We start from the raw sequence: 16154 nt of genomic DNA, 5'->3' as shown, positions 1-16154 counted from the left end.
TACCCCACAATACTGCAAGTATGTTGCACATTAATAACAAAAGTTCCACTAGGCACATACCCCTATGGCATGTACAATCCTTTAGCATATTACTTTATATTTAACCCCTTAGGGACACAGCCCAATTTCACCTTAAAGGGGTACTGGAAAACTTTATTTTTTTAAATCAACTGGTGCCAGAAAGTTATACAGATTTGTAAATGACTTCTAGTACTTATCAGCTTCTATTTTCTCCACAGGAAGTTATTTTCTTTTTGAATTTCCTTTTCAGCCTGACTACAGTGCTCTCTGCTGACAAATGTCTGGTGCAGGAGAGGTTTGCTATGGGGATTTTCTCCTACTCTGGACAGTTCCTAAAATGAAAAGATATGTCAGCAGAGAGCACAGAAAGGAAATTCAAAAATAAAAGAACTTCCTGTGGAGCAAATAGAAGCTGATATGTACTAGAAAGATTACGATTTTTAAATAGAAGTAATTTACAAATCTAGTTATTGAATTGGCAAGCGCTGTATCAGACACAAATCAATTATGGCTATTGTGGCTAGGTGGTGGGGACTAACCTGATGCTGCTGTAAGAAGAGGGAAGGATCCTGGTGATATGGATAATACTGTTGATGGTGTGAGAAAGTGCTCACCTGGTGATCGAAAAAAATGGGAATGCAATGGCTGAATTACATATAAATATGCATGATGGTTAATTGAACTTCTATATGTAAAACATGGTCTACCTTTAAAAGATCGGTCACGTTGGTGCGGGCGATGGTGATTGGAATGGCAGATGTAGTAGGCTGAAGGAGTGATATTCCTACAAATAAAACAATCTAGTTGTGGTGAAAAGTGTAGTGAATACTTCCAGCAGAGTCGTTCTTATTAGTACCTGTTCATTAGTTGTGTTTCTGGTTCTATATAGGTATTGTAGAGGCGGATGCTTGATGCAGTGGGCTCTCCCTGAGGGTACTCCAGAGGTTTAAAAGAAATGCAAATGAAGCCCCTTTGCACCGTTGCGCTCTGTATAAAATGATAATATAGTCACCGCAGAGTAGGTAAGCTGATGGAATATCCACAGAGTATAGGGATATATACACAAGTAGATGGTTACTGTTATGACACTTAGTGGCGTACCTGGTAAATCTCCCGCGGGTACCTGTTGCGCGGTCAGCACTGTGGCGGGCCCTCAGTGAAGGTTTTCCTGAATTGATAAGTAAGTGTGAAGTTGAAGTTCAGTCCGGGAAATAGTTAGTTGTAATCCGGTTAGTTCAAGGGAGCGTTTGACGGCAGTGGGAGTGCGCCCCGGCCGGTGGCGTCTCAACCTACCTGCACGCTCGCTGTTAGGTGAATCAGGTGGAGGTGATTTGGATCTGAGTGACGTCACTGCGGTATCCTCTATGGTCCACAAACCTATCGACGCGTTTCGGAAGACTGTCGGCTTCCTTCGTCTGGATAGAGCTAGTGGCTTGCTGGTCCAGTTCTTATAGCGGCGTGTCTCAGATGTTAACCCCCTACTGACCGGATTAGCGATGTGTTGTTGCTAGTAGTTACAGATATGCGAACAGTTCCAGTTCGGCGTTTAAACCGTGAGGTATTTAATCCTGGCTACAAATCTGTTTAACTTTCTGGCACCAGATTATTACATTTTTTTTTCCAGGGGAGTACCCCTTTAAGGAATCAGCCCTTTTTTGCAATTCTGACCACTGTCCCTTTATGCATTAATAACTCTGGGATGCTTTTACTTTTCTTTCTGATTCCGAGATGTTTTTTCATGATATTTTCTACTTTATGATAGTGGTAAATTTTTGGCGATACTTGCATCATTTCTTGGTGAAAAATTCAAAAATTTTATGAAAAATGTTGCATTTTTTTTTCTTTGAAACTCTCTGCTTATAAGGAAAATAAACATCCCAAATAAATGATATATTGATTCACACATACAATATGTCTACTTTATGTTTGCATCATAAAGATGACATGTTTTTACTTTTGGAAAACATCAGAGGGCTTCAAAGTTCAGCAGCAATTTTTCATTTTTTCACGACAATTAAAAAATCTGAATTTTTCAGGGACCAGTTCAGTTTGAAGTGGATTTGACGGGCTTTCATGTTAGAAATACCCCATACATGACCCCAATTAGAAAAACTGCACCCCTCAAAGAATTAAAAATGACATTCAGAAAGTTTGTTAACCCTTTAGGTGTTTCACAGGAATAGCAGTAAAGTGAAAGAGTAAATTCAAAATGCTCATTTTTTACACTTGCATGTTCTTGTAGAGCCTTTTTTTTATTTTTTCAAGGGGTAAAAGGAGAGAAATCCCCACAAAATGTGTAACCTAATTTCTCTCGAGTAAGGAAATACCCCATGTATGGATGTCTAGTGCTGGCAAACTACAATGCTCAGAATAGAGTCACATTTGGCTTTTGGAAAGCAAATTTTGCTGAAATGGTTTTGGGGGCATGTCTCATTTAGGAAGCCCTATGGTGACAGAACAGCAAAAAAAAAAAAAAAAAAAAAAAACACATGGCATATTATTTTGGAAACTAAGCCCCTTAAGGAACTTCATGGGAAAATGAAAAATTTTATTTATTTCACTAAAATGCTGGTGTTACCCCAAATTTTTCATTTTCACAAGGGATAATAGGAGAAAAGGTCCCCAAAATTTGTAACACCATTTCTTCTGAGTATGAAAATATCCCATATGTGGATGTAAAGTGCTCTGTGGGCGAACTACAATGCTCAGAAAAGAAGGAGCGCCATTGAGCTTTTGGAGAGAGAATTTGTTTGGAATGGAAGTCTGGGGCCATGTGCATTTACAAAGCCCCCTGTGGTGCCAGAACAGTGGACCCCCACATGTGACCCCATTTTGGAAACTACACCCCTCACAGAATTTAATAAGGGGTACAGTGAGCATTTACACCCCACTGGCATTTGACAGATCTTAGGAACAGTATGCTGTGCAAATGAAAAATTGCATTTTTCATTTTCACGGATCACTGTTCCAAAAATCTGTTAGACACCTGTGGGGCGTGAATACTTACTGTAATGCTTTGTAAACACACATGGTCTTCAATTCCAGACAAATTTTCTCTCCAAAAACCCAATGGCACTCCTTCTCTTCTGAGCATTGTAGTGCACCCGCAGAGCACTTTACATCCACACATGGGGTATTTACATACTCAGAAAAAATGGTGTTACAAATTTTGGGAGGCCTTTTTTCTATTTCCCTTGTGAAAAAGAAAAATTTAGGATAACACCAACATTTTAGTGACATTTTCTTTTTCATTTTCCCATCCAACTTTAACGAAAATTCGTCAAACACCTGTATGATGTTCAGGCTCACTATACCCTTTGTTACATTCCGTGAGGGGTGTAGTTTCCAAAATGGGGTCAAATGTGGGTATTTTTTTTTACGTTTATGTCAGAACCGCTGTAAAATCAGCCACCCCTGTGCAAATCACCAATTTAGGCCTCAAATGTACATAGTGCGCTTTCACTCTTGAGCCATGTTGTGCGCCCGCAGAGCATTTGATGTAATTTGATGTTTTTTTTTCCTTTTACCTCTTGCGAAAATGAAAAGTAGGGGGCAACACCCGCATGTTAGTGTAAAAAAAATTAATTTTTTTACAATAATAGGCTGGTGTAGACCCCAACTTTTCCTTTTCATAAGGGGTAAAAGGAGAAAAATCCCCCCAAAATTTTAAATGCCATTGCTCCCAAGTACAGAAATACCCCATATGTGGCCCTAAACGGTTTCCTTGAAATATGACAGGGCTCTGAAGTGAGAGAGCTTCATGCGCATTTGAGGCCTATATTATGGATTTGCATAGGGGTGGACTCGGATGCAAGCATTGCAATTGCCGCCGCTACCAAAAATATTCTACGCCAGTGATTCCCAAACAAGGTGCCTCCAGCTGTTGCTAAACTCATAGCATGCCTGAACCGTCAGTGGCTGTCCGGCAAGGCTGAGAGTTGTTGTTTTGCAACAGCCGTTTTGGAAACAATGCCGTACGAGACATTTTTCATTTTTATTGGAGGGGGGGTGCAGTGTACGTGTGTGTGCATGTAGTGTTTTACCCTTTATTATGTGCAGTGTAGTGTAGTCTTTTTAGGGTACCTTCACACGGGCGGGGGTTTACGGTGAGTTTCCCACTAGGAGTTTGAGCTGCGGTGCAAAAATTGCCGCTGCTCAAACTTGAAGCAGGAAACTCACTGTAAACCCCGCCCATGTGTACATTCACATGGGGGTGGGGGGTGGGTAGAAAACCTCCAGCTGTTGCAAAACTAAAACTCCCAGCATGCACTGACAGACCGTGCATGCTGGGATTTGTACTTTTGCAACAGCTGGAGGCACACTGGCTGGAAAGCCTTGAGTTATGTTCTGTTGCCTAACTCAGTATTTTCCTACCAGTGTGTACTGATTGCCGAAGTGCATGCTGAGGGATGTAGTTATGCAACAGCTGGAGGCACTCAACTACAACTACCAGCATACCAAGACAATCGTTTGCTGTTCATGCATGCTGGGAGTTGTAGTTATGCAAGATCTGGAGTAATACAGTTTAGAGACAACCCACAGTGATATTCAAACTGTGGCCCTCCAGATGTTGCAAAACTACAAATCCCAGCATACCCAGACAGCAAACTACTGTGTGGGCATGCTGGGAGTTGTAGTTTTGCAAGATCTAGAGGGCAACAGTTTAGAGACCACTGCACAGTGATCTCCAAACTGCAGCCCTCCAGCTGTTGTAAAACTACAAATCCCAGCATGCTCAAACAGCAAACAGCTGTCTGGGCATGCTGGGAGTTGTAGTTTAACAACATCTGTAGGGCTACAGTTTAGAGACCACTGCATAGTGGTCTTCAAACTGTGGCCTTCCAGATGTTGCTAGGCAACAACTCCCCTACTGGCTTACATTGTCAGAGGAGGATCGCCGCTCACCGCTGATCGTCGCCCTCCGCTGGTAAGTGACCTCCTCCGCTGCTCACAGGACAGTTCCCCCGCTCTGCCTGGACTACCATGAGTTTGCAGAGCAGGGGAACCGAACTTTACCCCCCCCCCCGATCTGCTATTGGTCGGTCGCTTCTTACCGACCAATAGCAGGGATGGGAGGGATTGCACCCCTGCCACCTCACTCCTATCCCTTAAGGGACATCGGGGGTATCTTGGACAGCCCCAATCCCTCCTTATTTTCTGGGTCACCGGAGACCCGTATGACATGGAATCGGTGCAGATCGCCAGCGATCGCCGACATGGGGGGTGTCCTGAGGCATTGGCACGGGATGTCTGCTGAACGATTTCATCAGGCATCTCAGACCCCACCCGGCGAGCAGTGGGGACCGGAATTCCTAAGGACCCAGGATGCATGGTGTACCTGTACGCCCTGCATCCCCAAGAGGTTAAGGACTAACCATTTACTTGTGGTAAGACTTCTATAGATTGGATATCAGAATGTTAGCCTTATAAATGTCGGATTGCGTGGCGTCTGTTTCCTGCTACCCCCCACAATCTACAGAACAGAGCATCTGCTCTCTTAGCTGCATGGAGCAGCAGAAGGAAGCGTCATTCTTTGTCTGTAGGGGTGCCAGTACAGCTCTCAGTTATCTCCTGTGTTCCCATAAACAGTGCATAAACATAGTAACATGGTAACATAGGTTGAAAAAAGGTCAAGAGTCCATGTTCAACCTAGTTAGACCCTACTGTATTGATCCAGAGGGAGGTAAAAATCTCCATGAGGCTGATGCCAATTGCTTCCTGACTCCAATATGGCAATCAGAATAAATCCCTGGACCAATTTTCTATCCCCATTAATCTGGTATGCATAACACGTAATGTTCTACTTTTCCAGAAAGCATCCAGGCCCCCCTTGAACTAGTTTATTGAGTCAGACATCACAACATCATGGGGTAGAGAGTTCCATAGTCTCACTGCTCAGTAAAGAATCTGTGATGACGGTGAAACCTTCTTTCCTCTGGATGTAGAGGATGCCCCTTGTCTTTTCAACTGTAATTTTTATTAAATAATTTTTCAGAGATATAAATCCAAGTGGAAGAAAAAGAACATACAAATAACATCATACAGGGTCGAGACCCAATAATAGTCAGATTGTCATTGAAAAGATAATAAACCATAGGGAGGCCCACCGTAGGCAGATAACACAATAAGAATTTAAATAAAGGCGTCCGATACCAGGGTGCTAATAGAACAAAAGACCATAACATGAACCGTAAGGATACATAAATGAGCATAAGTTTGCATATCAACAAATACAAGCGGTGGACCCAGAGAGTCACAAACACGGAAAGGGTAGAGGGAGGGACAGGGGGGACGGGGGGGATGGGGGGTAACAAAAATGGACCACAAAACAAACACGTAACAAACCACAAGACCCGAGAGGAGGAGGGGGGGGGGGAAGGGGAAAGAGGAAAAGAGAAAGGGGTAGAGGAATCAAGGTGGTTGTTGATCAGAGAAGCGGTTCCAAGGTCCCCAAACTGAGAGAGAAATGAGGGAGTAGCATTGTTTAAAGAGGCCGTGAGGAATTCCAAGGAGCAGATGTCACGTATACAGGTTAACACGTAAGATTCAGAGGGAGGAAGGGTCCTCTTCCAACACTTAGCAATAAGAGTTTTAGCGGCCAGGGCTATATGCATGAAAAACTTAAATGGCTTCTTAGATAGAGTGGGATGAGAGAGGTGGAGAAGGTAAATCAGGGGATCTAGAGGAACCAAAGCACCCAGGGCATCAGATACTAAATGCTGCACTGTTTACAGTAATCTTTTAGGAGGGGACAGGACCAGAAAATATGGAACACCATACCAAACCCAACCCCACAACGCCAGCATTGAGCAGGGAAGTCAGGGTTGAGCCTATTCAATAACTCCAGGATGTGATACCAGCCCATAATCATTTTATACTGGGTTTCCTTATAGGCCGTACAAATTGAAGCTTTTGAAGCCCTTTCCCATATAACATGCCATTGAGGTAAGGTAATGGTAGTATTCAGAACATCCTCCCAGCGGCCCATGTAACGGTGTGACGGAGAGTCACGGTCAGGGGGGTGGAGAAGTAAGGAATAAATGTCAGCGAGAAAGCCCCTCGTCTGAGGCCCACCACAACAAAATCTTTCACAGCCGGTAGGCAGAGAGACCACAGCGGAGCCAGTCATAGAAGACATATAATGCCAAAATTGTAGATAGTGAAAGCACTCAGACGAGGGCAGCTCCCAGCGAGCTATCAATTGGTAAAAAGGCAGGAGGGAACAAGATATGGGGTCCACTATGTCAGCCCAACAGAAAAGGCCCCGAGATTCCCATTCCCGCACCATAGCGGAACACTGATCAGAGAGGAAGTCTGGAAGATAGAAAAAGGACTGCAAATTTTTAAACTTTACTGAGCAATACCCCCACACATATTTTGAGAAAGACATGGGGCCTAGTAGAGGAGAGAGAGAGAGAGAGAGAGCGATAGTAGTCGATGGAGAGGACGAAAGAAGAGTATTAGGGTGGACAGGAGCCAGCCAAAGTTTTTCCAGCTCCATCCAGCGGCTGTATGCTTGGTACGAGGACCAAGCCGCTAGATGGCGTAGGTGAGCGGCCCAGTAGTATTTTGTGATGCCAGGGACCGCCAGACCCCCCATAGCCCGACTAACCATCTTAACAGACATTGGCAAACGATGTCCCTTACCATCCCAGATGAAAAGGAAAATAGCATATTGAAAAGAGCAAAGGGCCGATAACGGTAGTAGGTAGCAACATCTCGAAAAAATAGAGTAGTTTCGGAAGAATCGTCATTTTAACCACCGCAATACGACCAAAAAAGGAGATGTATTGTGACCGCCACTTCTCTAAAAGCTCCCGAAGTTCCCGGAAAAGGGGAAGATAGTTGGTAGAGTAAAGAGAGGAGTAGTGATAGGGGATATAAACCCCCAAATACTTGCTAGCAGAGGTAGACCATTTAAAGGAATACTTAGAACGCAAGAGGGTAGACAGAGGCAGTGGGAGATTCAGAGGAAGCGCTTCAGATTTACATAGATTGACCTTATAACCAGAGACCACACTATAGGCTTGAAGAGCTTTATAGAGCTTAGCGAGAAAAAGCAAAGGACGAGAGAGTGTAAGCAGGACATCATCAGCAAATAAGCATATCTTAAATTCCCTATCATGTAAGGGAATGCTGGTGATGTCCGGGTCCCCCCTTATCATGGCAGCTAAGGCTCAATGCATAAGGCGAACACTAGGGGAGACAACGGACAACCCTGACGGGTCCCATTAAACAAAGGAAAAGTTGGAGAGGAAGCGTGAGGAAGTTTAAGAGAGGCAGCGGAAGAGGAATAGAGACCCCGCAGTGCAGTTAGAAAGTTGCCCGTGATACCAAATTTCTGAAGGGTGGCAAAAAGAAACGGCCATCCCAATCTATCAAAAGCCTTTTCAGCATCTAAACTTAGAATTGATGCCTGTTCGGACCTCTGATTGATTAAGTCAATAAGATCTGTTACCCTGCTTGTATTGTTACCGTCTTGGCGACAGGGATAAACCCAACCAGATCCTTATGGATAAGAGAAGGGAGAAAGAAGCAAAGTCTGACCGCCAAGACCTTGGAAAAGAGCTTCAGGTCAGAATTGAGGAGGGCAATAGGCCTGTAACTAGAGCAATCATGAGGATCCTTACCAGGTTGGTTTAGGTATCAGGCTGATCAAGGAGTCCAAGAAGGGCTGCGGGATCTCCTCAACCCCCATAAAAGAATTAAAAAGAGGAACAAGGTAAGGTACTAGTATAGAGGAATAAGTCTTATAATACAGATACGTGAAGCCATCTGGGCCTGAGGAACGACCAACAGGAAGGGATTTCAGAACCTCCAGGAGTTCTTCCTCAGTAATAGGTGCATTGAGGACCTCATGATCAGCCCCCGACAGAGTAGGCAGGCCACATCGGGAAAGATAGGAATCTAGGGCAGCTGCATGCTCCACCGGATCAGACGGAAGCAGAGATGGAAGGGAGTAAAGATCAGCATATTAATCAGCAAGAAGGCGAGAAATATCAGCGGGGTGGTAGTGAAGAACACCTAAGGAGTCCTTCAGGGCAGAAGGGGATTGAGCAACTGCACGGTCATATAGGCTAGCATAGTATGTGCCTTGTTACCTCTCTCATAAAAATGTTGTTTGGCATACATCAGCTGTTGCTCAACTCTATGGAGAGCCAGGTCACCCAACTGAGCACGAGCAGTAATCAAGCACCTCAGAGTCGATAGAGAGGGTGAGGATAGTAAGAGAGCTTCTAATCGGACAATCTGCTCACAAAGTTCCCGGGAGCGAGTCAGAGCGTCACGCTTAAGTCGTGCACCTAGAGCAATATAATGCCCCCGTAGGACCGACTTGTGAGCTGTCGGGCCTGCGAAGAGACCAAACCCCCGTTGGTAGCAAAGTAGTCTGTTAGACACTTCTGTATCGATTCCTGGGAAGGCAGTAACTTTAGAAGAGAGTTGTTAAGCCACCAGTGACAACTCCATAGGGAAGAAGGAGAGGAAGAAAAAGAAAGTAGGATAGGAGAGTGGTCAGACCAGAAAATCGGCTCAAGCGAGCAGCGGAGAGCATGCATACCATAGGGAGGTTGCCAAAAAAAAATTCTATGCACGTATGTAATTTATGGGGGTGGGAGTAGGAGCTAAAAGAGCTGTCCGTCGGGTGATTTATCCGCCATAAATCGAATAATGAGGAGGCCCTAATAATCTGTTGGAAAATGGCAGCTAAGCGCAATTGAGCAGGGGTAGGAGGGGTAACAGAAAGAGAATGGCGGTCCATAGAGGGAGAAAAGATAAGGTTAAAGTCCCCCGTCCCCCCCCCCCCCAAGCAGCCAGGCAGAGGAAGGGTATTTATTAAGCTTGGCAAGAACTCTTTGCAGTAAAGGGATTTTTGCAGTGTTAGGAGCATAAATATTACAAAGCAGAAGCGGGACCCCACCTAAGACCCCCTCCACCACATAGCGTCACAGTGGGTCTAAGTAGGAATAAGAAACTTGTAGGGGGCAGGATCTAAAGACGAGAATAGCAACCCCCACCTTCCTATCAGAGACAGCAGAGATGTGTGTAGAGATGTTGGAGGAATTGAAAGGATACAGAACGGTCAAAGTGTGTCTCTTGAAAGAAAACTATATCAGCCCTCAGCTCGATCAACTCCCGTTGCAACAAGCGTCTCTTCGAGGGAGAGTTCAGGCCCTTAACGTTCAGGGAGCCACTATTTACAATTGATCGAGTGATCACTAGAACCCTAATTTTACCATTCACTAAATTATTGTAATAAAACTTAACTTATGCCTATTGTTAAAATGTCAACAGGCTCTATATGTATTGATTATTCTTTAAGCATGTGACTACATGCCACTAGTATTCAACATGTATTGTTGCGGCTACAGTCTGCTACACATATGTCCATATTCAAGAGACCTCACTGTTGCTTATTAAAAACGTATACACATCCCCCTCCCCCCATCGTTTCACCACCAAAAGGTGGCTTTCTCAAGGGCATTTGCAGGAGCCAGGTTGGGGTTTTTATAACCTCCCCTCAGTGATGTCATCAAACAGAATATCGCTGCACTAACTGCCCTCTTTGGTGATTCAATGATTTATGTTCTTATTGGTCAATAGGATCATTCACTATATGTGACGTATGAGAACTTTCCATCATGCCTCTATATCAACAGACATTGCTGACAGGCTGTCTGACCAATCTCCATTTCAGCTATTCACAATCTTGTTCTTATTTGCTATAACCGTCACTTCTGTCTCTGCGCATGTTTCTATGCGCAGGGAAATAGACTCCCTGCTTTTGTTTACAACTGTTCTTATTGGTCCCCCTATCGGATAACGTTGCCTCCTCTCATTGGTCCTCCAGTTTGCTTCCGTTATTGGTCCGGCATTCTGCTGCGCAGAACATGCTGCTCTAGCTGTTTTCTTTTTTCTCTGATGTGCAGATTTCACTGCGCGATCTGTTAGACTTTTTAAAGAGGTAGTCCGGTGTTGAAAAATTTACCCCCTATCGTAAGATAGGGGATAAGTTTCAGATCACAGGGGGTCCGACCACTGGGGCCCCCCGCGATCTCCTGTAAAGGGAGAAGGAGCGTAATACAGCAGAGTGTCCATCCTTACATGCATGCAGAGCAAATGGGAAGTTCCACTGATAGGGCACTTGATGAGAGCACAGGACCACCAGGAGTGGTTGGAGCATCCGGCCCTATGTTCTGTGTCCCATTAGATGTTATAGGAAGGGGGCTCGCCCAGGATAAGGTTAAAGCTAGCTTCCAGAGTGACGAAAAGATCTTCCTCACGGGCAGCCTCCAGCAGCCCTCGCACACGGATATTATTACGTCTTCCCCTGTTGTCCAGATCTTCCACGTGGGCATGGAGGTCACACAGAAAGTCAGTTTGAGATGCCGAATGGAGCCGTGCAATGTAAGCCCTGGTGGTATCATGACCTTTCTCCAGGCCCTCCACCCAATCAGACACATGCTGTATATCCTGGCACAGAGATGAAATTGCCGCCCTACAGGTATCTTTAACTTCAGCAATGAGTGAGTGGAAATCTTCTTTAGTTGGAATTTGAGAGAGTAGCTGGCCTAGGTCAGGCAGAGCAGAGAAGGGCACAAATATGCCCGAGTAGGGCAGATCAGTGTCCGAGAGGGTATCCCAGGAGGAAGGAGTAGGTGTGGGTGGAGGAGGCGCTGAGGACCCAGAGGGGAGATGGCGAGTCCCCTGAGAGGGCAAGCGGGAAGAACTCGCTGGCAACATGGTGGACAGCCGAATCCTCTGTGGCTTGGGAGAGGCCAGTGGAATGTAGTCCTCAGAGAGGGGGTCCAGGGGTATAGAAAGGGAGGGTGCGGGAGGCGCAGACCCAGACCCCTACAAATTAAATGACACTGAGGAAGGGGTCTGATCCCCAGGCAGAAGAGGCAGAGGGGGGGATGGCTGAGCAAGCAGGGGTAGCTGCAGGAGACTGTGTGAGAACTGGAGGTGGAGGCAAACCCTGCACAAGTGAGGCCCAAGATGGCAATCCCTTTGCCCTGGCAGGGTGAGGAAGGCAAGAGGGGTGAGAGCAACAGAGTGGCACTATGGGAATCACAGCTTCTAGCTTGCAGGCAGGATGTGTCGCTCACCACCGGACCCAGTTGTCCTGAAGCCGCAGCAGACTCCTCAGCTGGGGTGGCGGGAGAGGCTGGGGAGCTCCTGAGTTGGCGCCACAGCGCTGTGCAGGGAAGGCTTGGCAGCGTCTCCGGACCTAGGCAGTGCCACAGGATGCCTCCGGGTGAAGTAGAAAGCTGTCAGGGTGTGGAGGGAGGTTTTCTAGCCTTGCGGGAGGTTCTCCCCATCAATAAGAGCTGTGTCACCAGGGGTTTTTAGGCTGATTTTTGGCCACCGGAGCAGGAGCTACCCTAGCATGCGGCCATTACAGTCAGCGCCAAGCCACACCTGGGGAATGCCCCTTGTCATGGTTACCGGCCTAGGTATAAAAAGATCACTAGAAAGATTTCTGTACTATCCATCCATATATTTGTACATTTTGAGCTAATCGCCCCTACGATGTCTTTTCCCCAAACTAAATAACCCCAAGCTTGATAACCTGTCTTGGTACTATAAACCTCCCATACCATTAATTATCCTTGTTGCCCTCCTCTGCACCCTCTCCAATTCAGCCATGTCCTTTTTACATACAGGTGCTCAGAAATGGACACAATACTCCATATGTGGTCTGACCAGTGATTTATACAGAGGCAAAACTATGTCCTTGTTACATTCCTCTATGCCTCTCTTGATACATCACATGACTTTATTAGCCTTGGCAGCAGTTGCCTGGTACTGATCACTAAAGTTGAGTTTACTGTTCACCAGTACCATCACCTACCAAATCAATAAAGTTAAGGTATGTTGCTGGAAGCCCATAAGTGTCAACACCAATAGAAAATATATTCACCAGCAACCAAGGTATTAGAAGTATATAAATAAATCTTTATTAGGAATACATAATATAAAACATATTAAAAGTAGACACAATACACATCGCTGGACAGACTACAGGAAATATAGACTAAACATTGGTACATGGATAAAGACCATAGCATCAACCAAATCAGATAGAGCATGCATATGAATAAAAAGTGCAAACATAGACAAAGTCTATCAGAATATTTTGAAGACAAAGGAATGAATAAAGAATAAAAGCTACCCAATGCAGAGCCATACACCACCTGCATTTAACCAAACGTACGATTCATGCTATTGCGCTTCGCCCCCTGACTGTTAGAATCACGAGGAGCAGTAAAAAAGTGAAGAAGTGTTGTCAGCTATGACTTTTAATCTGCCCATTTAAAGCATGGTATATTTTTTAGCTCTTTAAGGCTCTTTTTGACTGTTTCAAACAAGGTTCTTTATTTTTGGACTTCAATTGAAAAGTCAGGGTAAACTGAGATACGTGTATTCTCATATAGGATCAATTCTTTGACCCTGGTGAATCTCACATTATTTGTCCCGGTAGTCGAAAAATATGATTATAAATGCATCAGGGGGGGGGGGGGGGGGGCTTTGGTGTCAGAGGTTTTGAGAGGCTCTCATAGTCTCTTTCTGCTATAAGTAGTTATAATCAGGTTTCCTAGAAATGATTCAGAACCATCCCTTTCATCTGGTATGCCAAAAAATTTAGATTAGAACATCTTAATATGTTTTCTTTGTCTCCCAAGGTACTGTAGCTGAAAGAAGTCTTGTTCTAGATCCAAGTGCAAAGTTAAATGTGTAGCCTGGTCCTCCAGAGTGCTGACCCAATTTTCTATCTCAGTCACTCATTCGCATGTATCCTGTACATCTTGGTAAAGTATAATATGAACTTCCTCTACCTATCTGGTTAAAATGGTTTGCAAAGTATGTAGAGCAGATAGAACCTTCAAGGTATCCAGATTGCAGTCTGCTGAGTCTGCTGTCTCCTGGGTGCTGTGATGGAAGGCCCCTTTTCACCACCATAATGTGGGTGTAAATATAATGGATAACCATTACTCCATGGCTTAATCTCACTCTCACCGCTTACTCTGGCTACAGACTAATGATAACATGTGCTTCAAATCCTCTGTCCTTTTAGGAATGCCAGTGCTGTCACCAGTTACAAAATATAGGCTATAGGTCCAAACAGCGCATACTCACTGGTATGAAACGCAGTCACAATTTATATGCTGCAGAGATACAGATTCTTTAGTTCAATAAGGCAAGTCTAGTAAAGTTTTAGGAGGGAATTTATGGCATTTCATACCCTGAACTTAATGTGACAGCATGCTGCTTTCTGCTTCCCAGATTTATTTAAAGGCTCATGACTCAATAAATTAGGTGTTAAGGTGAGCATGTATCTGGGCTCTAAAACCTGTGCTAGCAGAAATTGGCTACAATTTTACGTTACCTCTATTGCAAAAATTTTGATAAATCTGGTGTTGCAGGAGGCCACACCTCCTTTTGCATCCACTTTATGCCAAGTTACAGAGCAAGACTTACACTAAACTTTTTCAACTTTTTACCCTCTGCATCTAGTGCAGACAAATTCCCTCTTAGCCTTTAACATACACGGCTATATACTTACAAAAAGGAAATATAGGGTATTTATTAAATGTGTAGAAACATCTATAAAATGAAAAGGAAAAAAACCCTCTGGTAAGCTCTTTGTTTACTCCTAGGGCCCACCAATGTAAATAGATTAGGTCCCCAACCTGTGTCATCGCAGTGTACGGACTGGTATTTTTTTTATACACTCCAGCATTGGGGTTACTTGTATTGACAATCCCCTGTTCCCTAGGTTAGCCCAAGGGGAGAGAACTTAAAGAGTACTTGTCATGAAATTTTACAATCCTCCCAGTTCACTATTCTTTAATTATAATTGACCCTCTATGTTATTATATGTATGAGTATGTGTATATATATATATATATATATATATATATACACATACATATAATTACATAGAGGGGCAATTATAATTAAAGAATAGTGAACTGGGAGGATTGTAAAATTTCATGACAAGTACTCTTTAAGTACTCTCCCTTTGGGCTAACCTAGGGAACAGGGGATTGTCAATACAAGTAACCCCAATAGGGTGGAGAGGCCAGTATATGTGTGAACAGTTTATAGGGGATAAAGGTATCAATATAGTGGTATAGGTCGCAGTTTATAGGAGGCATAGGAAGCAAGGTATAATGTGAAATAGGGGATAGTATATGTGTAGAAGGGGGCCATAGGGAGCTGTATATATGAGATAGGGGGATCATACAAAGCAGATTATGTGAGAGAAGTTACCATTGGGAGCAGTGTGTCGAGGAGGAGGGGGGGGGGTCTTTTGGTATATTCTGGGGTCTGTACACCAAAGTTCATCATGTATACACAAAATTGTTGACAAGTATCTGATCAATGAGACCTGACCACTGGGACCACCACTGATCATACTAAGAACAGAGGTCCCTTGTCCCCCAGGGGAATGGAGCAGCAGCACATGATCACCTGCAGCTCCATTTATTCTCTATGGGACTTATGAACATGATGATTACTAAACTCACATGTATGGAGACAATATAGAGATTGAAAGAAGTGATGAGGGATCATGTGCTGCTGCTCCAATCACCCGGGGACAGGGACCTCAAGATTAATGGGGGTTTAAATAGTCAAATCACACCAATTAGATATCTACATTACCCCCTAGGTATGCTGTAGGCATGGTAATGGGCAGCGGCAAGCACAGCATTAGAGGAGCAGCAGGATGGCCATATGTAGGATGGGAGTTATGTTACTATAGAGTTTGGGGTAGACTCCCTATGTGAGGGGCGACAAATGTCTTGGTATAGTCTGCAGTCTTTGGAAGACCTCATCATATTGAAAAATCTCCCCCAATATAGCTTTGATCTGGACCCTATAATACATATGTGTTGTGGCCTTTAGCTAAGATTCAGCACAATTCAACATGGTGATCTCTGGTCATGCCCAGAGCCATACTTAGTCTAAAACTGTCCCTGAACATCACAATTTCTTCTCCTCAGCTCACAGAGACAGGCTTTAGTGTGCTGTGGGTGAATGTCCATGATTGGCTAAAACACACAAATCTATATTTACTGCTTCTCTAACCATGTGACCTACTCAGCTCTTTCTCAACCCCCCTTGCC

The 16154-nt window shown here is 44.4% G+C and overlaps 1 long non-coding RNA gene across 1 annotated transcript; it reads right to left on the bottom strand.

Moving 5' to 3' along the window:
- Positions 1-559: 559 nt before the first annotated feature.
- LOC130272625 (uncharacterized) lies at positions 560-1006 on the bottom strand. Its single transcript, XR_008843654.1, has 3 exons — positions 878-1006; positions 729-805; positions 560-635 (listed from the first exon to the last, which is right to left on the bottom strand). It is a non-coding gene; the product is annotated as an uncharacterized LOC130272625 (long non-coding RNA).
- Positions 1007-16154: the final 15148 nt, after the last annotated feature.

This window comes from Hyla sarda, chromosome 5 (assembly GCF_029499605.1).
Source record: "Hyla sarda isolate aHylSar1 chromosome 5, aHylSar1.hap1, whole genome shotgun sequence".
In the NCBI taxonomy this organism is placed as follows: domain Eukaryota; kingdom Metazoa; phylum Chordata; class Amphibia; order Anura; family Hylidae; genus Hyla; species Hyla sarda.
The sequence above is the reverse complement of the archived record's forward strand: the minus strand, read 5'-3'. Positions and strand labels throughout refer to the sequence as shown.